Source organism: Phascolarctos cinereus, unplaced genomic scaffold (genome assembly GCF_003287225.1).
Source record: "Phascolarctos cinereus isolate Bilbo 61053 unplaced genomic scaffold, phaCin_HiC Scaffold_1;HRSCAF=81, whole genome shotgun sequence".
Taxonomy (NCBI): Eukaryota; Metazoa; Chordata; class Mammalia; order Diprotodontia; family Phascolarctidae; genus Phascolarctos; species Phascolarctos cinereus.
The window spans coordinates 197,243,264-197,268,706 of record NW_027555514.1 but is presented as its reverse complement, the minus strand read 5'-3'; the positions used below and the strand labels follow the sequence as shown (position 1 = coordinate 197,268,706).

The 25,443-nt window shown below is 38.6% G+C and overlaps 1 protein-coding gene and 1 long non-coding RNA gene across 3 annotated transcripts in view; both read left to right on the top strand.

The window, feature by feature from the left end:
• ADA2 (adenosine deaminase 2) overlaps nucleotides 1-25,443 on the top strand; it is a 145,888-nt gene that overhangs the window by 63,250 nt on the left and 57,195 nt on the right. The gene's annotated exons all lie outside the window — the stretch shown is intronic.
• Nucleotides 14,175-24,621, top strand: LOC144457769 (uncharacterized). Of its 2 annotated transcripts, none has more exons than XR_013487255.1 (3): nucleotides 14,175-14,271; nucleotides 15,671-15,790; nucleotides 20,758-24,621. It is a non-coding gene; the product is annotated as an uncharacterized LOC144457769 (long non-coding RNA). The 2 variants fall into 2 exon arrangements; XR_013487254.1 differs by having other exon boundaries at nucleotides 16,209-24,621.

Below are 25,443 nucleotides of genomic sequence, written 5' to 3'. Positions count from 1 at the left end.
TACGGAACAAATCCTTTTACTGAGGGGATTTGTTCTGTGAAGTTTGGATTCAGGCAAAGGCCTGTACTTGAGGACCTAAAGGGCTGTATGTGGCCTCGAGGCTGCAAGTTCTGATTGGATCTGATCTAGTTCCAATCATCTTATCCTACAGATGAGGAAACTGAGGCCCAGAGAGAGATATTTACTTGTCTAATGTCACATGAGTAGTAATAGTGGCAGAGAAAGGATTTGAACTCAGATCCTGACTCCAAATTCAGGACTCTTAACCACTCTACCACATTGCCTCACTGTATCTGTAATGCCCTTGTGTGAATTATTGCCAGTCTATATTCCAGAAAAACAGTTTTTCTTGGATGAAACTCTGAAGCAGGGCTGGGTCCTGCACACACCCTGCATACGACTGGGGCTTAATGCTTCTTGGTAATACTGTTGATACTGCTCAGCTCTTACCTAATTCTGTAATTAATATTTTTTGGATTTTTTTCCACTTTTCCAACTAGGCCTCGTTTTCATGTTGTATGACTGTTGTCTTAGCTCCCTGGCTAGCAGAGGTAATAGAGAGCATTCCTGAGTTTTATCTATTTCTTTTACATTTCAAATCATTCTCCCTTTCTCCATTCTCTTTGCCTCCTGCTTCTCCAAAAGAGAAGAGAATCCTATTAAAAAAATTAAAAACAATCAAACCAACCTTCTTTTCCTGCTTTTCTCCCTGTGCTGTTCTTGGTGGGTAGGAAAGCTTAGAATGCAAAGTTTGAAAATCTGTGGCCCAAAAAAAATAAAATTAAATTAAATTAAAAAAAAAAATCTGTGGCCCAGAAGCCATATCTAAACGGCTTTCTGAAAAGGCAGGCAGGCTGTCACACTCAGACTTTCTGGTCCCTGCAGAGCCAGCAGCCAGCAGCTAGCACCCTAGACTTGGGAGGACCGTACCAAGAGGAAGGGGAGATCTGGCAATAAAATATCTCTTTTGGGCTCTGTTCAGCTCTGTGGCAAACAACTGCTAAGTGGCCTAGTCCAGAAGCCCCCGGGCACTTGGTCCCCTCACTCCTGTACCAGATGGGTGGGGCTGGAAGTTCCTTAGGAAAGTGTAATCTGAGTAAAAAAAAAAAAAGAACTCATAATTCCTGGAGACACAGAATCTGAAACCTGAGACTCTCGACTAGGGAGTCTTTTCACAGAGGGAGGGAGAAAGAGGAAGAAAGAAAGAGAGAAAAAGGGTTAAAGAGAGTCTAAACTCCGTGGTCAGCACAAAGAGCTGAGCATAGCTTGAACTGTGAGTACCCTTAGTGTCTCCATAGTTATTTATTTGCGTTGTGAGAGCCAAGAGAATCCGCTGCCTATTGGGGGAGAGCAAATTCAACTTTGAGGAGACTTGGCTCCACTTAGGGATTTGCCTGCTGCAAGCCCACCTTCTTCCACTACATCAGCCCCCCTCCCCCCCCAAAGTGAAAAGATTCTTCATCCTGCCTTTCAACCCTTCCCTCCCCCATTACAGGGCCATTGTGAATGAGAGTGAAACATTTTGTTTGATAGGCAAACAATTCATTCAGCAACAAAAATATTAAATGAATAAAGCAGTCATTCTCTATAGCTAATCTATAGCGTTAGAGAGAAATAATTGATCAGGATGACTTGAAAGGGATAATTTTCAACAGTAAATTCAGACTCATTTTTACACAGTTTTTTTTTTAGTAATAGTACATTTTCCAATTTAGTTTACCAAATACGCGTGGAGCAAGCTTTGTCACTGAAAAAAATGCTAGGTAACTGTGGTTGTTGTTGTTGAGACCTGCTAGGTACTGTAATGAGGGGTATAAAAGAAGCATATGACTCACTCCCCACTTTCAGGAAGCTTGCAGGTGGGTTGGGAGAGCAAGAATTACGTTGCATGAGGCAGTTTGCATGTAGCATAAAGCAATGCTGAGAGGCAGTTCAGATGAATGGCTAGAGATGTGGCCTTGAAGTCACAAGGACCTGGATTTGAGTCCTTTTTCTGACACATTAGCTTTTGTGACCTTGGGTAGCTTGCTCAACTTCTCATTGCCCCAGGCCACTCTCTAAGACCTTGAGCTACTGATGTACTTGGTGGAGGGAGTTTTCCTACTGAGGAATTCCCTGTACTCATGAAAGATCTGGGCAAAAATAACAAAGTGCTCAATTAAAAATTATCAAGGGCCAAAATGTAGGGTATAACAAATAAGTACCTTGGGTGATCAGAAAACTCAGTTCTGGCTAGATGCAGAGGGAAGGCTATTGGCACGTAGGCATCATTCTCTTGTTGTGGGGGGATCCTCAGGCATCAAACTTTTTCCTGATGTACAGTTATCATCTGCTGCTTAGTGCTATCCTGACCAGTAGACTGTAGACCAGAGGGATTTCTTGAGTACGCTCATAGGAACAGGAACTATTTTAAATACATTTTTGTCTTTGTATCTCTAGTGCCCGGCACGATACTTGGCATACAAGAGGCAGTTAATAAATATGTTTGTTGATTGCATCCATATGCAAATGTGTAAGTGAACATATTTGAATGCTTCAGTGGATCAAAGAAATCATAAAAGCATAAAATGAAGTAAATAACATTTTAATAATAACGGCTAACATTTATATAGAGTTTACCATATGCCAGGCACTGTACTAAGCACTTTATAATTATTATTTCATTCGAGCCTCACAAAGACCCTGGGAAGTTCTCATTTTACAGGTGAGGAAACTGAGGCAAGCAGAGGTTGTATGACTTGTTCAGGGAAACACAGCTAGTAAGGGTGGCCAGATTTGAGCTTAGATCTTCCCAACTCCAGGCCCCGGGGTTTTATCTACTGCACGCCTAGATGGCTAAAACTTTATTTATTTATAGCACAAAACGCTTTTTTGTGCTCACTGAAATATTTTTAATCAATGAATCAACGGGTATTTAGGAAGTGCTTACTAGGTCCCATGCCGTGGATGCAAAGGATACAAAAGAAAAATCAATGCCTGCCCTCAAATGGCTTACATTTTTTTTAGTGAAAGCAATGTGATTAAGCTTCATCTTTGAAACATTAAAATTTGTTCACTGACCGACCTATTTATTTATTTAAATTTAAGTAATATTTAAAAATAAATAAATATAAGTAAAATAAATAATAAAAATTTAAAAAGGAAATAAAAATAAATAAAAACTTTAAATATTTAAAAATAAATAAATATAAATAAAATAAATAATAAAAATTTAAATAATATTTAAAGAATTAATATTTCTTTCCCATTATATCCCCATTGAACAAATTAAAAAAGAAGAAAGGCCTCAATTCATAGCTGTGTAGTCCAGCAAAACACATTCCCACATTAGCCATGTTGGAAAATGTGTGTCACTTTCTGCATTTCTGTGTGTTATCACGACTGTATCAGGAGGTGAGTGGCATGTTTCATCTTCATTCTTTCAGACTTGGTGTATCATTTAGTGGACCAGAGTTCAAAAGTCTTTCAAAGTTGTTTTTCTCTGATTTATTGTCTTTGTATAAATTGTTCTCCTAGTTACGCCCAATTCTCCTTATACCAATTCATAGAAATTTTCCCAGTTTCTTTGAAATTGTCCATTTATTATGGCACAACAATATTCCACTTCATTCTTATGCCACAGTTTATTTAATCATTCCCCAATAGGAGGTACTCTGTTAGTTTCGAGTTTGGGGCTATCATGAAAGAACTGCTATAACTATTTTTGTATGTACAGTTTTGTTTGCCTTCATTTCTACCTCAGAAACTAATTCTTTCTTATTGATGATATTCAGAACAGTAAACTGAACAGATTCAGAAGTAAAGTAGTAGTTCCTTACAACTGTTAATTATAATGGTTATAATTACAATCATCATGCTTGGCTTCAAAAGAGATAAGAAAAATGAAGAGATGGGGGCCTATTGGTGTGAAATATTGTATATGTTCTCAAGCACATCTCTTACCCATAGCCATGACAGGTATAATATGTTTCTCTTCTAATTTTTAAATAGTATGATTTTTAAAAATTTTATTTTTAGGGCAATTGGGGTTAAGTGACTTGCCCAGAGTTACACAGCTACTAAGAGTCAAGTGTTTGGTCTGAGGCAAGATTTGAACTCAGATCCTTCCTCTATCCCCTGCACCACCTAGCTGCACTTATAGTATGATTTTTTAATATTAAGGTCATATATCCATTTAGAATGTATGTGGAATATGGTGTAAGGTATTGGTCTTAGCCTAGTTTCTACCAGACTGCTTTCCAATTTCCCCAGCAGTTTTTATCGAATAGGGAGTATTTCCCTAAGTAACTTATGTTTTCCACTTTATCAAACACTGGGGTATTGAGTTTGACTGTTTCTGAATCTTCCTTTGCCTAGTCTGTTCCATTGATCAGTCTCTCTGTTCTTTAACTAGTAATGGATGGTTTTGATGAATGCTGCTTTTTAATATAATTTGAGAACTGGAAGTGCTATTCCTCCTTCACCATGCTTTTCATTTCCCTTGATAGTTTAGATCTTTTGTTTTTCCAAATTAATTTTGTTTTTATTATGTTATCAAGCTCTGTAAGATATTCTTTTGGTAATTTGATTGATATAGCATTAAAAGTATAAATTCATTTTGGTAGTATTGTCATTTTTATCATATTGGCACAGCCTAGCCATGAGCACTGAATATTCTTCCAGCTATTTATTTAGGTTGCTTTTTTAATTCTGTAAGGAATACTCTGCAATAGAAACTATATAAGTCTTTTGTGTGCTTTGGCAGATTGATCCCCAGATATTTTATGTATTTTGTAGTTTTTTGATATGGAATTTCCTATTCTATTATTGCTTCTTGTGTTTTGTTACTATCAGATAGAAATGCTGTCAATTTTTGAGGATTTATTTAGTAGGATGCAACTTTGTTGAAACTACTGTATCTTAGCTGATTCCTTGGGGTTTTCCGCATAAACTGTTACATCCTCAGCAAACAGACATAATTTTATCTCCTTCTTACCTATCTTTATTCCTTTAATTCCTTTCTCTTGTGTTATTGCTATTGTTAGCATTTCTAGAACTTTATAAAATAATAGTGGGCAAAGGGGGTAGCCATACTTCACTCTTGTATTTATTGGAAAAGGCTCTAGTACATCCCCATTGCATATAATGCTTAGTTTTGATTTTAGGTAGATGCTTTTTATGATATTCAAAATAGGTCCTTCTATGCCTGTACTTTATAGGGCTTTTAGCATAAAAAGTCTTTGTCAAAGACTTTTTCTGCTTCTACTGAGATGCTCTGTGGTTTTGGTTGCTTTGGTTTTTAGCAGTTCTTTTTTTCTTTCTTTTTTTTTTTTTTCTTTTTGGTGAGGGGTTAAGTGACTTGCCCAGGGTCACATAGCTAGTAAGTGTCATATGTCTGAGACTGGATTTGAACTCAGCTTCATCCTGACTCCAAGGCCAGAGCTCTATCTACTGCGCCACCTAGCTTCCCCCCATGTCGCTTTGGTTTTTAATATAATTATATTGATTTTTTTTCCCTAATGTGGAACCATCCGTAGTATAAATCCCACCTGCCCATAATGAATGATTTCTTAGATAAATTACTGTAATCTGTTTGATAGGATTTTGTTTAAAATTTTTGAGTTAATGTTCATTAATGATATTGGCCTATAGTTTTCTTTCTGTGTTTTATCTTTCCCTGGTTTAGGAATTAGGATTATGTTTGTTTCATAAAAGGATTCTGGTAGGGTTCTTTTTCAGTTTTTGAGAATAATTTGTGAAATATGGGTATTAACTGGTGTTTGAAGATTTGATAGAATTCTTCTTGTGAATTTTATCAGGTTCATGAGTTTTTTTTCTTTGTTAGCACCTTTCCAGTTAGATCTGTTTACTTTAGATCGGGTTATTTAAGATCTCTATCTAGTCTTCTGATATCTTAGATATTTTATTGATATTTTTAACCTTTTCTTCTACTTCTTTTGCATCCTCAGTTTTGTTAGCATATAACTGCATGATGTACTCATCTCCATATAGAAACATATCTGGTCAGCAGAATAGGGTGTGGCAACTTAAGTGGTCTTCAGATTCCTGTCAAGTTGGAGGGGTCCTGACTTCATTTTTTATACCTGTGGGTGACCACGAAGCTTTGTTAAGGTACGAAAGCACCACTCAGGTTTTTTGTCACCTTTCAGGGAAAACTAATCCCTCTTGTGGGGAAGGGGAAGGGGAAGGGGAAGGGGAAGGGAGGAACTCTGCTGGATGTTGGTCCTATCGTACCTGGCTTATTTATGCTTTGTCCATTTTTATGTGTGTAATAGTTAGGTGTGTGGATGGCTACTTTACATTGTAGTGTCTCACACCTCTCAGGCATGCATATAGCTACCTACCTACTTTCTGGGTTGGCTCATTTACTCTATCCTGTTCTCACAGTTGTAGACTTAGGTTCCAGAAAATGATCACCATTAAACCATTACACTCAAACTCTTTCAAGGTTCTAGGAGTAACCCTGTTGTGGGGGACTATATGCTCTTCCTACTCACCACTATAAGTCTTGAGCCTCCATAGGTGTTTCTATGTACACAAACCAGCCATTAACAATGGCAACACTTTTACATTTTATTTTATTTTTGAAAATTTTACATTTTAAACGTGACCATTTGCTTCGTAACATAGTAGAGAAATAATGTCATCACAGGCATTCATATATTTTTAAAAATGCAGGAACAATAAAGATAATACAATCCACATATACAATTGAATTACATTGTTGTCATTGTATGTATTATTTTCTTGGTTCTGTTTACTTTACTCTGCATCAGTTCATGCTGAGTGGATAGAGTGCTCAGCCTGAATTCAGGAAGACCTGAATTCAAATTTGGCCTCAGACATTTAAAAGCCATGTGACCCTAGGAAAATTACTTAACTACTATCTTCCTCAGTTTCCTTAAATGTAAAACAGGGATAATAATAGACCCTACCTCCCAGGATTGTTGAGAGGATCAAATGAGAAAAATTTGTAAAGTACTGAGCGCAATGCCTGGCATACAGCAGCTACTTAATAAATGTTTATTTCCTTCCTTCTTTCCTCCTTCCCTCCTTCCCTTCCTTCCTTTTTTAAACCTTCCTTTCTTCCCTTTTCTCTTCCTCCTTCCTTCCTTTTTGCTTTCCCTCCTTTCTTTTCTCTTTCCCTCTCTCTTTCCTTCCTCCCTTCCTTTGTTCCTTCCATGTAAGTCTTTCCATACTTCTCTGTATTCAACACATTGTTTCTTACTGTATGCTAATATTCCATTACCTGCATTTATGACAATTTTTTAGCCACCCCCTAATTGATGACCATCTACTTTATTTCTAGTTATTTTCTATCATGAAAGTTTTTTTAAAATAAGTATCCTGGTATATATAGAGCTTTTCTTTTTGTCAGTAACCTGCCTAATAGTATATTGTAATATTATAATATTCTATAATACATAATATATTATGCTTATATCATTATAATATAATATACTATTATAATAGTACATGTCTAATAGTGGAATCTCTGGGTTAAAGAGTATGGACATTTTTAGCCACTTTATTTGCATAATTCCATACTGTTTTCCAAAATGGTCATATTAATTCACAGTTCCACCAACAATGCACCAGTGTGCCTGTCTTACCACAAGCCCTTCAGTATTGATTATTACTATCTTTTGTCATCTTTGCCAGTTTTCCAGATGAGAGGTGAAATCTTAGGGTTGTTTTGATTTGCATTTGCAGTACTTTGGGGAACTATTGGGGAATGGCTTTTGCTCTCTGTCTCTATTTCTGTCTCTGTCTCTCTTTCTCTCCTAGTTGTCCATATATCTGAGATGCCAAACCTTTATCTGAGAAATTTAATACAAAAACATTTTCCCATTCAACCTTTCTCCTTCTTATCCTGAGTGCATTAACTTTGTGTAGAAGCTTTTTGGTTTCATGTAATCAAAGTTATCCATTTTATCTTTTATAATTCCCTCTATCCCTTGTTTGGTTAAGACTATATCTCTACCCACACCTGTTAAAATGCATGATCTATTTGTCTTCTTTTTAAAATAGAATTATTTTTAATATTAAAGGTATATATCCATTTGGAATTTTTTATGGAACGTGGCATAAATTTGAAGGTTGTCTAATTTCTGCCAAACTTTTCCAGTTTCCCAGAAGTTTCTATCACATAGGGAGTTCTTTCCTAAGTAATTTATGTTTTCTTGTTTATTGAACTCTGGATCATTGAGTTCCATTGTTTCTAATTATCCTTTGTGTACAATCTCTTTTCTAATCTGTTACAGTGATCTACTTCGTTGTTTTTTAACCAATACTAAACTAATTCTAAGTTTTGATGACTTGATTTATTACGTAGTTTAAGTTTGCATCTATATATTTTTCATTATTTCCTTTGATGTTTTGACTTGTTTCTCCAAATGAATGCTGTGATTATTTTACCAAGTTCTGTAAAGTATATCTTTGATAATTTGATTGGCATAGCATAAAAATGTAAATTAAGTTTGGTAGTTTTGTTATTTTTATTATATTAGCATAGCCCAGCCCTGAGCACTGAGTATTCCTCTATCTACAAAATTGTTCTTTCTTTTTTTTTTTAAAGTACTTTGTAATGGAATACACAAGTATTTTGTGTGCTTTGGTTGATCGATCTCTAAATATTTTATGCATTTGTCGTTATTTTGAATGGGATTTCTCTTTAAATTATTGACTCAGATTTTATTATTAAATAGCATCATTATTATTTTGTTATTATGATTATGTAGAAATATTGATTTTTGTGGGTTTGTTTTGTAGACTGGAACTTTGCTGAAGTCATTATCTAAATTAGTGTATTTTCTATTTCCCTAGGATTTTCTAAGTAAACCTTTATGTCATCAGCAAATAGTTTCAGCAAATAGAGATAGTTTTATCTCTTCTTTGACGTAAGCCTTTAATTCATTCTTTTGTCTTATGGCTATTGCTGACATTTCTAGAACTGTATCAAATAATAGTGGGGAAAATGGGCATCTTTCCTGCTCCCTGTATTTATTAGGAAAGCTTTCGGCACGTCCCCATTCTATATGGTACTTGCTTTTGGTTTTAGATAGATATTCTTTATGATGTTAAAAAAAAGGGTCCCTCTATGCCTGTATTTTGTAATTTTTTTAAAGCATAAAATGAGTATCAAATACTGTTTCTGTACCTATTGATATAATCAAATGGTTTTGGATGTTTTTGTTTTTAATACGATTCCCTTTCCACATTATCTGTTCTCTCATAGTCCTTTTTGAGACACTACAGGAATTATTTTCCCTTCATTATTTACCATCTTTTTCCCCTCTTCCCTTTTATGCTCTCTCTCCTCCTTTAGTTTAGTCCCACAAAGAACGCTGATTCAACTGTAGGCACAGTGTTGGGAGGTTTAGCCCATTTTCTTCTGAGGCTTTTTCCTCTACCAGTTCCTTTCTGCTTTCTAGAGAAACTTTCTTCTTCCATGTTGTCCATCATTTTTATGTATTTGTATTCCCAATCAGTTCTTTCTTTTGTTTCTTTGGGGATATTAACCATCAGGGATTCAAGTTTTTCCTATTATGCCAATTGTTTCTGCTGGCAGGCTAGAAACTCTTCTTTCATGATTCTTGTTTCTCTCTTGAACCGTTTGGGAACATCTTGTGCTTCCATGGTCTCTTGGGAATCCTATAGACTCCTCTGCCTTGTCAGGTATTGATTCATTTCCTTTGTTTTGCAGTATTCATTCAGAGATATTTGGACCCATTTTTATGTCCCAAAGGCCATCTTCCCTTTTGTTATCAATATCCTCAAAGTAAATTTATCTATTTGTGCTCAAAGTTTTTAACTGAATTTTCTTACTCTGGAGATTTTTGGTAATTTCAGTCTCCCCCTCCACATATTGCCCTATTGCTTACTTTCTGATTCTTTCCCCTTTGATAATGGGTACCTGAGGATTAGACCTCAGAGCTATCTGAGCCTCTTCCCGTACTTTTTATAGGCCGCAGTCCCTGACTCAGGTGACTTCTGGAGGAACAGAACTGGCCTTGGCAGGATTTTAGTTCCCCTTTTTTCTTGCCTTGAGAAACCTCCCATAGGTGATGGCATCAGGCCCCAGCTCCCTCTGCTCTTTAGTTCTGTCTAGCACAACACTGCTGCATTGCATCCTCAGAGACAGCAGTCTTTCACTTTCCTGTGCCTCCATATCCTCTGAAAGGTAGGGCGTGCGTAGATGGAGAGTTGAATTCTACTGCTTCTTGTCATAGAATGGAAAGGTAGGGGGCCACGGTCAGAGTGGGATGATGGTAGAGATTATAGCAGCAGCAAGGCAATTGTTTTTTGTTTTTTTTTTCCCAGCCAGAGGATAAGTTTATTAGTGATAAATCACATAGACCAGGTAACGCAGGACGAGCGGGCATGAGAAAGTCTCAGCCTTTTAGGCTTGAGATTCTCAGCCCCGAATGAGGGCCAGGGTAGATCTTATATACTAAAGTGACTTTGGGTGACCAGGGGAGGGTCTGGGAAAAGGTTATGGGTGAGAATTCTGATTGGAAGGTCTGAGAGATTGAATAGACAATGGGAATAGATAATGAAATCAAAAAGGTGGGGCTAGGGCTTTCAAAGGGAGATAAGGGCTGGGGCCTGTAGACAAATAGGAATCAGATTCCCTTTGGGGCAAGGGGCGAAGACCTCGGATTGGGCCACACCCCATCATTCCCCCCTCAAACAAATTAGACCCAAATTCTTTTGGTGAAAGGGGCGAAGGTCTTGGCTTCTGAAACTGCTTCTGGCCGGCAAGGGGCGTAGAGCTGTCCCTGCCTCTCTGGGTCCCATTCGAGGGGTCAAACTTCAAAACCCGGCTGATGCCAGGTTCAGCGGGCTAGAGTCCTCGGGTTGGTATACAGCCTGAGCAGTCATCTGGAAGCTGATGGCTCCAACCCTAGAAGAAAGGAATCTGGCAAGAATATTTAGTAAACATGGACCAAACAAACACAAGAGAAATATGATCAGTAGTGGAATGAGAATAGGAGCCAGTATAGAAAGAAGCCAGGACTCCCATGAAAAATATGATTTTGAAGTACTGAGGTTAGTGTGAATTTCTTGCATCCAACTAGCCTTCTCTAAAATATGTTCAGTGCAGAGCTCTACCTGCCCAGAGGTGTTGTACATGCAACAAGATGTGTTTGCCAAGGCACATACACCCCCACTGGAGGCAAGCAAGTAGTTTAGGGCTATTCTGTTGTCTAGAATTACTTTCAGCAAGGCAATTGTTGAGCAAATCCCAAAGTACAAACCTGCGAGTCCTAAATGCAGATCTGCCAGAAAGTGGGACCTGGTGAGGATGGGTGTGCTGAGTGAGCTCATTAGGTATTAAGGTTGCCACTCTACTGTTAATTCATCAGTTTATTACCTTGCTTGGGTTCTAGGTATTTTAGCCTGTCTGTTGTTGTTATTCAGGCATTTCAGTCATATCTGACTCTTTGTGGCCTCATTTGGGGTATTCTTGGCAAATATACTGAAGTGGCAAACAGGGTTAAGTCACTTGCTCAGGATCACACAGCTAGTGCGTATCTCAGGCTGGATTTGAATTCTGATCTTCCTGACTCCAGGTCTGGAGTTCTTGCCACTGTGCCACCTAGCTGCCTGTTTAGAAAGCTGTAATTGCTTTACTTCTTGTGCATAATTCTCACTTTGGAGAGTTTTGAGCAGTTGTGAGGATCAGAGAAAATGCCTCTTACCCTATATTACTGGTCATATGACCCTGATTGTCTCCAGCCATTTAAAAGACACCAACAGTTCTGGCTATGTGTCAAGGGAGGGAGCTGCAAAAATGCAAGGTCCATGCATGTATACTGCAGCCCTCCAGGCTCCTAAGCAGCTCCCCAGGGACTTCAGCATAGATGATGCCATCTTAGGTGGTCTGGGCATGCACACTTCATTACGCCAATATCATTATGCCCATTTTACACATGGGGAAACTGATATTCAAAAAAGGCTAACTATCTTGTCTATGGTTACTGAACCAAGTAAATTGAAGGAATTAGAACTCAATCCCTGATCTTCTGGTGCCACCAAGTACAGTGTTCATTCCATTATAGTGTCTAGGGGCTGACAAACTATAGCCCACAGGCCAAACCTGACCTGCTGCTTCCTCTTCCATGGCCTGCAACCTATTTTTTTTTTTTGAAAAGACAAAACATTCTCAGTTTATGGTTCATACAAAAACAGGCAGCTGGCCAGATTTGGCCCATGGAGTTTGCCAACCTGTGCATTATACTATGTTGCTATTTTTATACAAATAGTAATATACATCCTTAAGAGAATTGGAGTACCAAGTTTTACATTACATATAGAACCCGCTATGAAGAAGCTAATGATGCTATTAGATTTTTTTTTTGTTAAAACCTAATTGCTACCTAGGCATGCATAATAGGTGTCATTGGGAAAATTCCAACCCCTCTAGCATACTGCATCCTTGGCCCCCAGATCACATTATGGCTTTTGGTGGATGCTACTTAGAAGGAAGGTTTTTCTTGCTAGGATAGTGTCCTATGAGTAACAACCTTGCTTTCTTCTCTTTTCATTTTGGGTAGGACACAGCGCATTACAAAATGAGCAGCCATGAATGAGTTCACAGATCCCTTATCTCATTACATTTTCTAAATTACTGTGGAGGGTACCGCTATCCTCCCAGTCATCCAAGTTCACAACTTTGGTGTCATCTTCAACTTCTCATTCTTCTCCGTCTCCTCAGTCCACACCTGATCATTTGCTGTAATTTGTCTCTTATCTCCACATCACTCACATTTGTTTCCTCTACTCACACAGCTGCCACCATAGTTCAAGTCCTCATCAGGTCTATCACCTGGATTATTGCAATAACCTCGTAATTGGCTTTCCTGAATCAAGTGTTTCTCTTTTCCAATCCTTCTTCCACGCAGCTGCCAAAATGGTTTTCCTAAATTATAGAAATGATCACATCACTCCACTGCTTCAAAAATTTCCAGTGTCTCCCTAATGATCCTAGGATCAAGCATTATTTCAGTTTACCTCATCCTTTAAAAGTTTCTATTTTTGTAAAAGTTTTATAAAGTAATCATTAATGTATTAATACGCACATAACTTAAAAATAAATAAATACATACATGTTGGGTGTGCATGCTCAAAAGCTTTTTTACCGATATAGGTGTACAATTAAAAAACTTTGAACGCCACTGTTCTAGGCATTTTAGAATAGTGGTTACCAACCTGGGGTACTTGGACACATGAGAAGCTTGTCAAGGGGTATGAGAATATTTGGTAAATATTTATTTTATCCTACTAAAATTAATCTTTTTATATTAGTTCTTATGTACATATATGTAGTAAACCATGGAATTTTTTTCTTTTTAATATTAAATAGGCAATATAGGAAAATTTACTAAAAGCCATGGGGCACAGGGCCTGAAAAAATTTGGGAGCCCCTGCTTTCGCTATGTCTGTGGGGCCTACTATAGACTGGCACTAGGGACCTATTAAATAGCAACAAGTGAGAGCTTCCAACTCTCAAACCTCAAGTCTGTTGTGACAACCTATATTTTGAAAAAGAACTTAATTAGTAGGGTGTGGAGAGAAAGGGAGAGAGGGAGGGAATAAACGAGTACTCCCAGGATGCACCTCAGGTCCTGAAGCTGTTCAAACTAGCCTCTAGCCTCTTGGACTCTTTGACCTCCATTCTAGGACTCCATGTACTCTCTCCTTTCAGGGATTACTTCCCTTTCCTTTTACTGTGTCTGGTACTGGCTCTGTAGCTAGGAACCCTGCTGAGCTACGGCTGGTTTCCTGCACTGTTATATGTTAACCCCTTCCAGCCTTCCTATGCCTGGAGAATGAACCCTTGGGTCAAGCTGCTGCACACTCTGTGTCCTCAGATAGGGCAGGTTGATGCCGTAAGTCCACTTTCCTTGGGACCCCAGTGATCGCTTTGGGGAAAGAAGCACAACTATTTTGTTTGGAGGGGACTCATTGACCATTGGGGGAGGAGCATGGAAGAGCTAGGGAACATTGCAGGAGGGAAGAGAGTTTCAGCTGCTGCTGCTGCTCCAGGGAAATTTGGCTTGAGAGAGGAAGAGAGGGAGAGAGTAAGCTGAAGAAGGGGTGGGACTTGGGGACTGGGGCGGTATCATGGGCGAGGAGGGAGCAGGTGGCTGGTTGTTTTTCTGCTCAGCTGTTTTGTGTCCAGGAGCCCGAGAGAGACAGAAGCAGCTGGGAGGAGAAAAAACAGCCCAGCCAGGGGGCCTATTGGTCTTTCTGCCTTTGCCACAGGTTCGTAAACCAAAGCAAAACTACCAGAGAATGATTAATGTAGGTAAAGCCCTGCTCCCTACCCAGCAGTGTTCCTTTCTGATGCATATGCTGGTTTGTGCCTATGCAAATACCCTGGCAATGCTGCCTTCCCACATGCTCTGGTCTGTGCCTAAGCAGATACCCTGGTTGGGCACCCCCTCTGAGTGCATGCTGGCATATGCCCATGTAAATACCCTAGAGCATAGCCTAGTACACTTCCATATATAAAGTGGCAAATCTTTGGGGGACAAATGAACCACATCCCTTGCATTAACCTCGCTATCTGCCCTGAGCTGGCCAATAGAAATGAAGTGGGGATCTTGGTCGCTTTCCCTTCCATGCCCTAGTCCCCAGAGTTCTTCTTTTCAGTCCAGCCCAACTTGGATTTATTTTGCTAATAGGCACAGCCCTGTGTGGCTTCTATCAATCTTCTTCATGCCTCAGTGCTTGTCTTTCATTTAGCGTCCTTTGTAACTGAAGTGGAGATGCAGCTTAGTGTTCCTTGAGGTTTTTTAAACCAACTTCATAAAACATACCAACTGGGGTGCATAAATTTATCATCACACAAATATCTGGGAAGCAGTTCTATTTAATTATAGTGTAATTTCATTTTGCCCCTTGGCTGTTGCTCAATCTTATTTATTCTTGTTTGTTTAAACCAGAACATTTGCTGGAGCTTCTGGAGTCTAGAAGTCTATTCTTTTCACCCTCTTTCCCCTGGAGGAGAGTCAGAATTTCCAGAGGCCTTACTCTTTGCTCAGGCATGTGTGTGTTCTCTTCTCTCTTTCTGTTTCTCTGTTTTTTGTCTGTCTCTGTTTTTGTCTCTGTTTGTCTCTCTCTGTGTTTCCCTGTCTCTCCAATCCAACAAACACAAAGCCAGGGCTCTCTGTTGACAAAGGCTTTGGTTTGCTGGCACTGGGCCTGCTGGTCAGGGACAGTGTAAGAAATGAAACCGCCTCTTACAGATGTCTACAATGCAGTCTTTTGCTGCCTTCCTTCTTCCTGACCAATCTCAGCTCGCTGCTTTCTGATACTCTCTTTCCCATACAGTAGTTTTGGGGAAAGTGGAGGTGTAGGTCCTGATGATCATGTGAAGGCGTAGGTCATAATAACCATGGGCCAGTATGATAAGTGAGTTGAGATAAAGGGATTTGGGAGATTGCCCCAGTGTGGATGAGGCTTATGGGACACTGGAAGAAAGAACAAGGTGGAATGGGAAAAGCAGACTAGATAGGAGTCATGAGACCCAGGTTCTAGTCCTGGATCCACTTGTATATGCCTTGTGGCTTTGGACAGGTCACTTCCTTTCTCTAGGCTTTAATTTTCCTATTTATAAAATGAGATGGTTGAAATATGTGATCTTCAATGTCTTTTTCAGACTTAACATTCTAAGGCATGGGCATTGGCTTTCCAGATTTTAATTTCTTCATTTAAACTGCCCTGGATGGAAGTTTACTTTCTCAGAGACTTAGTGACCCAGTAAAATTACCACAACCAGGTATGGGAACCTAAGTGCTTAGTAGCTCCCTTTATGCTATAGTTGATGCAGGAGTATTGAAAGCAACTGTTTAAAAGTCAACTATTTGATAAACTCATTTGTGTCCCTGGCCACTAGGTATACCCTGAGATTATGTGTGTGAACCACTGCTCAGGAAAGCTTTCCTATACTACCTTCCCATGACTTTTTAACCAATCCTTAACTGAACCTTTTGAAGCAGTGTGTTCTAGTAGAAAGAGAGGCAACTTTGAAGTCAGAGGACCTGGTTACCACCTGTGTGATCTTGGGCAAGTCTCCTTTACCTATAAAAAGAGGGGATTGAAGGATCTGTGTTCAAATTCCAAATTTGCTGTTTATGACCTGTATGATTTCGAGCAAGTCACTTACCTTTCTTTTTTTTTTCTTTTTTTCTTTTTAGGCAATTGGGGTAAAGTGACTCTTCCAGGGTCACACAGCTAGAACTTGTCAAGTGTTTGGTCTGAGGCCGCATTTGAACTCAGGTCCTCCTGACTCCAGGACCAGTGCTCTATCCACTGAGCCACCTAGCTGCCTTAGCATTTACTTTTCTTGAGGCTCAGTTCCCTTACCTGTAAATAAGGGACATGGACTAGGTCAGGGGTGGGGAGCCTATGGCCTCAAGGCCACTTTAAACTTGGATTCAGTCAAAGGGCTGTACTTGAGGACCTAGAGGGCCACATGTGGCCTCATGGCCACAGGTTCCTCACCCCTGGACTAGGTGATCTTTGGTATCTTTTCTAGATCTTAATCTCTAATCCTATGATACAAAAGGGCTCCTCCAACTTTGGAACCTCGATTTCTCTATCTGTCCCAGAGTATGGATATGTCATAAGGCATGCAGAAGTAGATGACAATGGTTCCTGACCTTAGATGCTTATCTTGTTAGAGAGAAAAATCACACACAGAGCAATTAGAATATATTGCACTATATTATCTTTTTCTTAGGATCTCAAGAGGTGTAGGCAAGCTTGACCTGAAAGCTGAGAATGGTTTTTACATTTTTAAACACTTTTGCTCACTGCCTTATGGGATTCAGAGTGAGCAGTAGTCTGCTGACTCCTGATCTAGACGCAGGGCTTCTTAAACTTTTTCTACTTGCAACCACTTTAGGGCTTTTTAAACAGTGGGTTGCAACAACCCCATTAGAGCAATCTATATTGTAAGGCATTTTGTATGAATGGCATGATATATATGTATGTATGTATATGTTTATACACACACCTACATATATATACATATATATGGTGGATTATTGCAAATTTATTCTGTTTTCTTAAGATTTTGACTGTAGATACAATATTATGCATGTATCACTATAAATACTGACATTATAGTATTGTTACATTTTTTTCTTCCAGCTTATATTATAATATATATATTTTTGTTCTGTATCCCCAAAGTCTTCATGCATTTAAAAAATTTAATAATTTCAGGAGTGTAAATGCTACAAACTTAGCAAAACATCATTTGAAAGTTTATTTTTTCTGTTATTGTTATTTAGTTTTGTAATTTTAAAAACTAATAAGCTTTTAATTTTAATAAGATGGAGTACCTCTGTCATTATGCATTGTGTGTGTGAGAGTTTCTGGATGACGCTTTCTCAGACTGCGCATTAGCAGAGGATGCCCTCTTGCTTGGCCACCTCTGTCATCTGATCTGTTTCCATTAGACTCTTTTTTTAGTGGGGTCATGTCAAAACTGTCATCTATGTATCAAAACCTCTTTCTTTGGATGATCATTAGGCTAGGATTACAAATGCGATTCTTTCAGTCACCGAACAGCAGCTGATTAGAGTGGTGTATAGCACAAGATGGTGGCTATGTTGAATTTTAATGAGGAATGTCAGTATTTTAAAATTTTAAGTAACTAATCTTCAAGATATTTTTTGTAAGTTTGTAGCATTTATACTTCTGAAGTTATATAAAGCTTAAAACTACGCTGACATTTGGACATCCTATATTTTGAACACGTACCTTGTCAAGTAGAGCTTTGCATTGTAATATGTTTATTATATATAATATCAAAATATATTTGATGTTATGCTAATGATTTTTTAGAAACTGAAAAATATTTTTTCCCATAAGGAGAAATGTAACATCAGTATCAAAAATTCTTCCTAAAGAGACTATCTTTAAAAGGTAGTGGAACCTTGAAGAAAGTTACAATTTAACCGTTATCTGGAGACCATTAACTGTCATGGCTTGTGTGATTATGTAAAGTACAAAGAGAAGTATAGATTGATGGAGTAAACTTATCTTTGAGAAAGATTGAAGAGACATTTCCTGAGAAGACTGAGTTGAACTCATGCTGTGAAGAAGGTATCCTAAAGAGAATTCTTGAGAGCTTTTGACTGCCATCTTGAGAGAGCTGAATGATAGGACTGCTTTTCCAGAGTTGAAGGAAAATTAGCAGTTGTCATAGATGTGATCTTTCTCACTGTGATACATATTTGAAATATTTAAATATGTCCGTTTTGTTTGTTACACTGTTAATTAATTGTAGAACCAGAAACACTAATGTTTACTTAAGCCTATGAGACTGGGTCGGGTAGAGTGGGGCATGTTGATATTGAGGGAGATGAGTATAGAAAAGGTTCCCCCCCCCCTTTAGATAGTAAACTAGGATGAAAGCTTATAGCTATTTGGTGAGAGAGGTTCCTATTAATTTGTGAAAAAAAAACCCGACAAGCCAACAACAGAAAATGCCTTTTAATTGTCTTAGAGCCCAGGATCAGAATTAACAAGTATATGAACAAGAAACAAGTAGACAGGGGACAAGAATTGATTTTGTGGTCAACTATTGCAGTGAACTGACCTCATAGTAGGCTGCTTATGGGGCAATAGATGAAACCCTGTTAAACTCAGCTAAAAGGGATTACTGAGTGATAGTGGTATAGAGAAAGGCTGGAAGTGGCAATGGGGATCAAAGAATATTTCAGCTGCACCAGATCTTAAATTGTATTATAAAGCAGCAATCATCAGAACTACTTGGTACTGGCTAAGAAATAGAGTGGTGAATCAGTGGAATAGGTGAGGTATGCAAGACCCAATACTCAATGACGATGCTAATCTACTATTTGATAAATCCAAAGACTCCTACTTCTGGGATAAGAAATCACTATTTAACAAAAACTACTGGGACAACTGGAAAAATACATGGCAGAAACTGGGCATAGACCAATGTCTTACACTCTGTGCCAAGATAAAGTCAAAATGGGTACAGGATTTAGATATAAAGACTGATACTCTAAGCAAACTAGAAGAGCAATGAATAGTTTACCTTTCAGCTCTATGGAGAAGGGAAGAATTTATGACCAAACAAGAGCTAGAGAACATTATGAAATGCAAAATGGGTAATTTTGATTACATTAAATTGAAAAGTTTTTGCACAAACAAAGCCAATGCAACCAGGATTAGGAAGGAAGCAGAAAACTGGGAAAGAATTTTTACAACCAGTGTCTCTGATAAAGGTCTCATTTCTAAAATATATAGAGAACTGAGTCAAATAAGAATACCAGTCATTTCCCAATTGATAAATGGTCAAAGGATATGAACAGGCAGTTTTCAGAGGAAGAAACTAAAGCTATCTATAGTCATATGAAAAAATATTCTAAATCACTATTGATCAGAGAAATGCAAATCAAAAGGACTCTGAGGTACCACATCACATCTAGCGGATTGGCTAACATGGCAAAATGGGAAAATAATAGATGTGGGATAAGATGTGGGAAAATTGGAACACTAATGCATTATTGGTTGAGTTGTGAACTGATCTAACCATGCTGGAGACCAATTTGGAACTATGCCCAAAGGGCTATAAAACTGTAGATACCCTCTGATCCAACAATACAACTTCTAGTTGTGTATCCCAAAGAGATCATAGAAATGTACAAAAATATTTGTAGCAGCTCTTTTTGTGGTGGCAAAGAACTGGAAATTGAGGGGATGCCCATCAATTGGGGAATGGCTGAACAAGTTGTGGTATATGAATGTAATGGAATACTATTGTGCTATGAGAAATGATGAGCAGTCAGCCTTCAAAAACACCTGGAAAGACTTATATGTACTGATGCAGAGTGAAATGAGCAGAACCAGGAGAACATTGTACACAGTAACAGCTACATTGTGCAATGACTGACTTTGATAGACTTAACTCTTCACAGCAATGCAAGAATCTAAGACAACTCCAAAAGACCCATGATGGAAATTGCTGTCCACATCCAGAGAAAGAACTATAGAGTCTGAATGCATGTGGAAGCATACTATTTGCTGTCCTTTTCCTTTGTTGTTTTGTTTTATTGCTTCATTTTCCTGGTTCCTCCCATTAGTTCTAATTGTTCTTTACATCATGACTAATGGGAAAATATGCTTAATATGAATGTATAAGTAGAGCCTATATCAGATTGCATGCCATCTTGGTGGGGGGGGAGGAAAGTGGGAGGGAGAGAAAATTTAAAACTCCAAATCTTATGGAAGTGAATGTTGAAAACTAAAAATAGATAAACTAATTATAAAAAAAGAATATTTCAATTCCCCTACCTTAAGTGGGGAAATTGGAGTGAGTGGTGGTGGTGGTGGTATATGAGTGGAAGTGCAACCAGCACTGGAAAGGGTTGCCAGGAAAACTATCATTAGGAGGAAACCAGGTCTCAGTGAGTACAAAATCAAAGGAGTCAGCAAGGAAAAAGTTTAAGATGAAAGCTAGTTTGTTACCTGTGGGGCAGGCATTCCATAAAGCACATTGGAACAGCTGAGTAGACCTGAAGTGGGACACTGGGGAGAGGGGAGATGGCTAGAGCGGAATGGGAACAAGGGAGTTGATAGTAAGGGATGGGGAGTGAGGTTCATACAGTGATAGCTGAGAGTTCAGAATCACTGGGAGGTGGATAATATGACAAGGTGGGAATATGCTAATTATTTAGGAATGAATTCAGATTATCATCCCCACAGGGCCAGGCAGCTGGTGTGGAAGAAGAGGCAGGCCAGAGGATAAACCAGCAGTGGAGAGTGAACAGCACGAATGGGACATCTCAAGAAATGGAAATGCCCTGGCAGAGACTCACTAATCATTAAATGATTGAGTCACTGAGACTCATTGATCATTGGCTTCAGGGTGGACTCATCCTGATATTGTCAGTTAGAGGTGTGTGTAGGTGGAAAAGAGGGTTAAAGAATGGGAGGATACCTTCACAGGGCAAATGCAGCTGGTATGGAGTTGGGTGATAGGAAGTGACTAGTGAAGGGTTTATTAACTTTGTTTTTATATTTCTTTTTGTCTTGTGGAGTCATTCATTTCTGTTTAATCCATTATAATTTTCAGAAAATGTGTTACTAGGATAAGGTTTTGTAGCTCTTATACTAAGCTGTTAATTGTCCTTCCAATTTCTTTTCCAGTTATTTCGTCTAGAGCTCTCATTTAATTTATAGTATCACTTTAAGCCCTTTAAAAATGTTTTGCTTCATTCCTTAACAGAAATTCTAGTTGACCTTGTGGCCCAATTGTATTTTTCTCTGAGTCTTTGTAAGTTATTCTCTTTTTCTGTATTTGTGCCTTGAGCGTCTCTGTCTCAAAAATAGCTCTTTATCATCTGTATCTTTTTGTTTGTTATTTCTTTGAGCCTTACTTCCTAAATTGGGACTTTGTTTTAGGGCCAGATTCTGCATACTTTTGAGGGACTATGGGGGTTTTGTATGACCCTAATCTGTATTATCAAGGGTCCTTGCTACTGGGTACTGAATGTGTGTTCCTCAAAGATTTCACAGGTGGCTTAGAACAGGGAGTTGTAAACTTTTAGCAGACCTTAAGTAGTTTGATCTAGGGCCTGGTCTGATTACTGTCCTTTAGGACTGAGCTGTGTAGGTTCTGGATTTGGATTTGAGTCCAGGCAACACAACTGAAGGTTTGTTTTTAAATGGGGTTGGACCCAGTTCTTATCAGCTAGTTATAAGGTTCTGTAGGCTGAATTTTTGATCTTGGGACTGGAAAAATTACCCACTATGGTCTCTTTTTGGATTTCCTGATCATTACTCTGGTACTTTCCTTAGATTATTCTTGTAGTAGTTATGGGAGAAAACAATGTCCTTCTACTTCTCCATCTTTGCCAATCTCTCTTGAATTTCTTATATCCATTGTTTCTTATTGTATAATAACATGCCATTGCATTTATATTATACAATTTGTTATTCTGATCCTTTTAAACAAGATATACTCTACTATCATCAGAAATAGTGGAATTTGGAGGAGGATGGGTTTAGGAAAGATGAATTTAGTTCTAGACGTTTTGAATTTGAAGTGCCTGCAGGACATAGATGGACTGGTTCATCTGGGATTTGGAGGTGTAGGACTGGAATTTAGGAAAGAAGTTAGGGCTAGATGCATAACTTTTAGAATCATTTGAGAGAAGATAATTGAACTTGAGGGAGCGGATGAGATCACTAAGTGAGAAAATGTAGGAAGAGGAGAAATAATAGCCCTGCCTAGAGGATGGGAGATGGATGATGACCCAGCTAATGGTGAGGTCAGCCAAGTGGGAAGAGAACCAAGAGAGAACCAGGTCAAAGATAAAATGTCAAATTTGGAGACTGGCTAGTAGGTCAGTTTGGTTACAACACCCCATGTATGAAAGGGAGTATATCAAATAAATCTAGAAAAGCATTTTTGGAACTCTTTCCAAGATTTTGGAAAGTTCCAGATGCCAGGTTGATGAATCTGAATTTTGTCATAGAAGAAATAGGGAGGGACTGAATATTTTTGATTAGGCGAGTGACATGGTCAGACTTTCTCCTTAGGATGATTGTTTTAGTAGCTGTGCAGAGGATGTATTAGAGAAAAGAAAGGCTGAAGTAGGGAAAACCAATTAGGAGGCTGATGCCATAGTACAAGCTAGAGGTGATGAGGGTTTGAACTAGAATCTTGTGATTAGAGAGAAAGGGAAAGATAATGTGAGTTAGAATGGGATATGGAGAGAGAGGGAAGAGTCAAGGAAGACTCAAAGGTTTGGAATGCAGGTGACTTGAAGGATGGTGGGATCTTCAACAGAAATAGGAAAGTTTAGAGGAAAGGCATCTTTAAAGGGGAGAAAAGGAGTTCCATTTAGGTCATGTTGAGATTGAAATGTTGATGGGATATCTTGGTGGAGTTGTCTACCAGGCAATTGGTGATACATAATTGGAGTCCAGGAAAAAAACTGAGCCTAGCTGTATAGATTTGAGAGTCATATGCTTAGACATGCATATTAAATCCACAGAAGTGGATACCAAGAGAGAAAGTAACATAGAGAAGAGGCAAAGACTCAGAAAAGAGCCTCAGGGAGGCCTATGCTTAGTGGGAGGGAGACAAATTCAGCAAAGGAGACAAGGAATGGCTAGACAAGGAGGAAAAGCAGGACACAGAAGTATCACAGAAACTAAGGGAACAGAAAGCCTTAGAATCAGAAAGACCTGGGGTCAGATTTTGCCTCTGACGTATATTGGCTGTATGATTCTGGGCTTACTGCTTAACCTTTCAGGGGCCTGGACAACTCTAAATCTGTAAGTTGCAGAGTAGATGCTGATCTGCGTTGATAGAAATAGTTTTTTTGTCTGACAGTTTGCATTACCAATGAAATCACAGATGTAGTAAATAAAAAAATACAAAGATGTCAAGTAGGATGAGAACTGAGAAAAGAACTCCTTAAAAGAGTTTTGTTAACCTTGGAGAGAGCAATTTCAATTGAATGTTGTTATTCAAGGCCAGGTTTCAAGGGGTTTGGAAACGAACAGGAGTGAGGAATTGGAGACAAATAACGTAGATGTTGTTTTCTAGAAGTTTTGCTATGAAGAAGAGATATGGTATTGCTTCATGAATAGAAAATTGGCCTTGAAACCAGTTGCAGGGAAGGTGCCAGCCTGCGTTGGTAGGCAAAGTTCCTTACAGGGAGCTCCCAATTCCAATGAAATGACAGGTCCAATCCCTATCATTTGGCTATCTCTTCTCCCTGTCTTTTTTATTTTGGCCTGGCATACAGTAAGTACTTAATAAATGCTTATTGCCTGCCTGCCTGCTTTATATTTAGAGCTAGAAGAAACCTCTTTATTTTGCAAATGCAGAAACTGAGACCCAGGAAGTGATTTTGCCCAACCTCACACCAGTAGAAAACGGGAAAACTAGGATTTGAACTGTCATCACAATAGTTGGTTGCTGCAGGTCATGTGACCCCCCCCAATGCCGGGCCACAAGTGGCCTGTGAACCATATGTTGTGCAGGCCTGCTTTATATTATTCCATTTTGGCTCTTGCAGGTTATTTTGACTCCTCAACTAAATTGTAACATTCTTGAATATAGGGATTTACAGAATCATAGAGTCCTGGAGTTGGAAAGTACCTCACATGTTCCAGTCCAGTGCTTCTTCAACCATGGGTTAGGAGCCCATTTGGAATCATGTAACTGAATGTGGGGGTTGTGAAAAATCTGGCAACAGTAAAAGGTTTCCGAAGGCACAATGACTAAAAATTAATTCAAAATCAAACATGTAATGAATCCGAGGTGTTTCTGGCAACACTTGCCCATGTTGCATCATGTGACCTTGCTGCAGCCTTGGCTCTGAATACAGCACTGATGATTATAAAAATCAAAATGTCAATCAACTCTGAAAAACATTGAAGATGTTCTACATTCAGGAGTATCGAATGTTTTGCCAAGATGTAATTCTTTATGTAAAAATAAACAAGCATATCCATCTCATTAGTATGCAAATTTGCTTTCATCTTTAATAAATGGTAAAATGATATGTATACCAAAGAATTGTTTTAAAATAAATTTCTTTATGATTTATTGTCAGTAAATGTTTGATTTGTATACCTATTTTATGTACCTATAAACCTGGTGTTGTGTAAAAATTTTTCCAGTGAAAAGGAGTGGAAAAAGTTTAAGAAGCCCTAATCTAGTCTGCCATCTTAAGTCATCTGCAATATATTTTTTTAATGGTCATCCACCCTCAGCTTAAACACCTTCTGTTGCAGGGAAACTACTAAGATTCTATTTCATTTTTGAATCGGTTTAATCTTTATAATAAAAGCTGTAATTTATAGAGTACTTTGAGATTTTAAAAAAGTACTTTCTGTTCCCTTTTTACATGTGAGGACCATGCTAGTGGAGCTAAAACTCTTTGTTGTTGTTGTTTAGCTGTTTCAGTCATGTATGACTCTTCATGACCCCATTTGGGGTTTCCCGGCAAAAATGCTCAAGTGGTTTGCCATTTCCTGTTCCAGCTTTCCCAAATGTTCATATGGACTATTTATGCCAACCTGTGGCAGAGCCTTCTGAGTTCATGTTGGTTTGCTCAGCCACAGTCGGGCACACAGTACATTGACCGTGACATCATGATGTCATTTTGGTCTTCTTCACTTATGAAGGATAGCTATGAATGAACATGAGAGGAAAGTATGATGCAGAGAAGTTGTCCACTGCTCAGGGTCATACACGTCAAAGCCTGGGTATCATAAGATCCTAGTTTTAAAGCTAAAAGGAACCATGGAAGTCAGTGAATCCAATCTACCCATTTTACAGATGAGGAAATCGAGCTCTAAAGAGGTTAAGTGACTTAGCGAAGGTCATAGAGTTAGTGTTTGAGTATACCCAAGTTTCTTAACTACAAG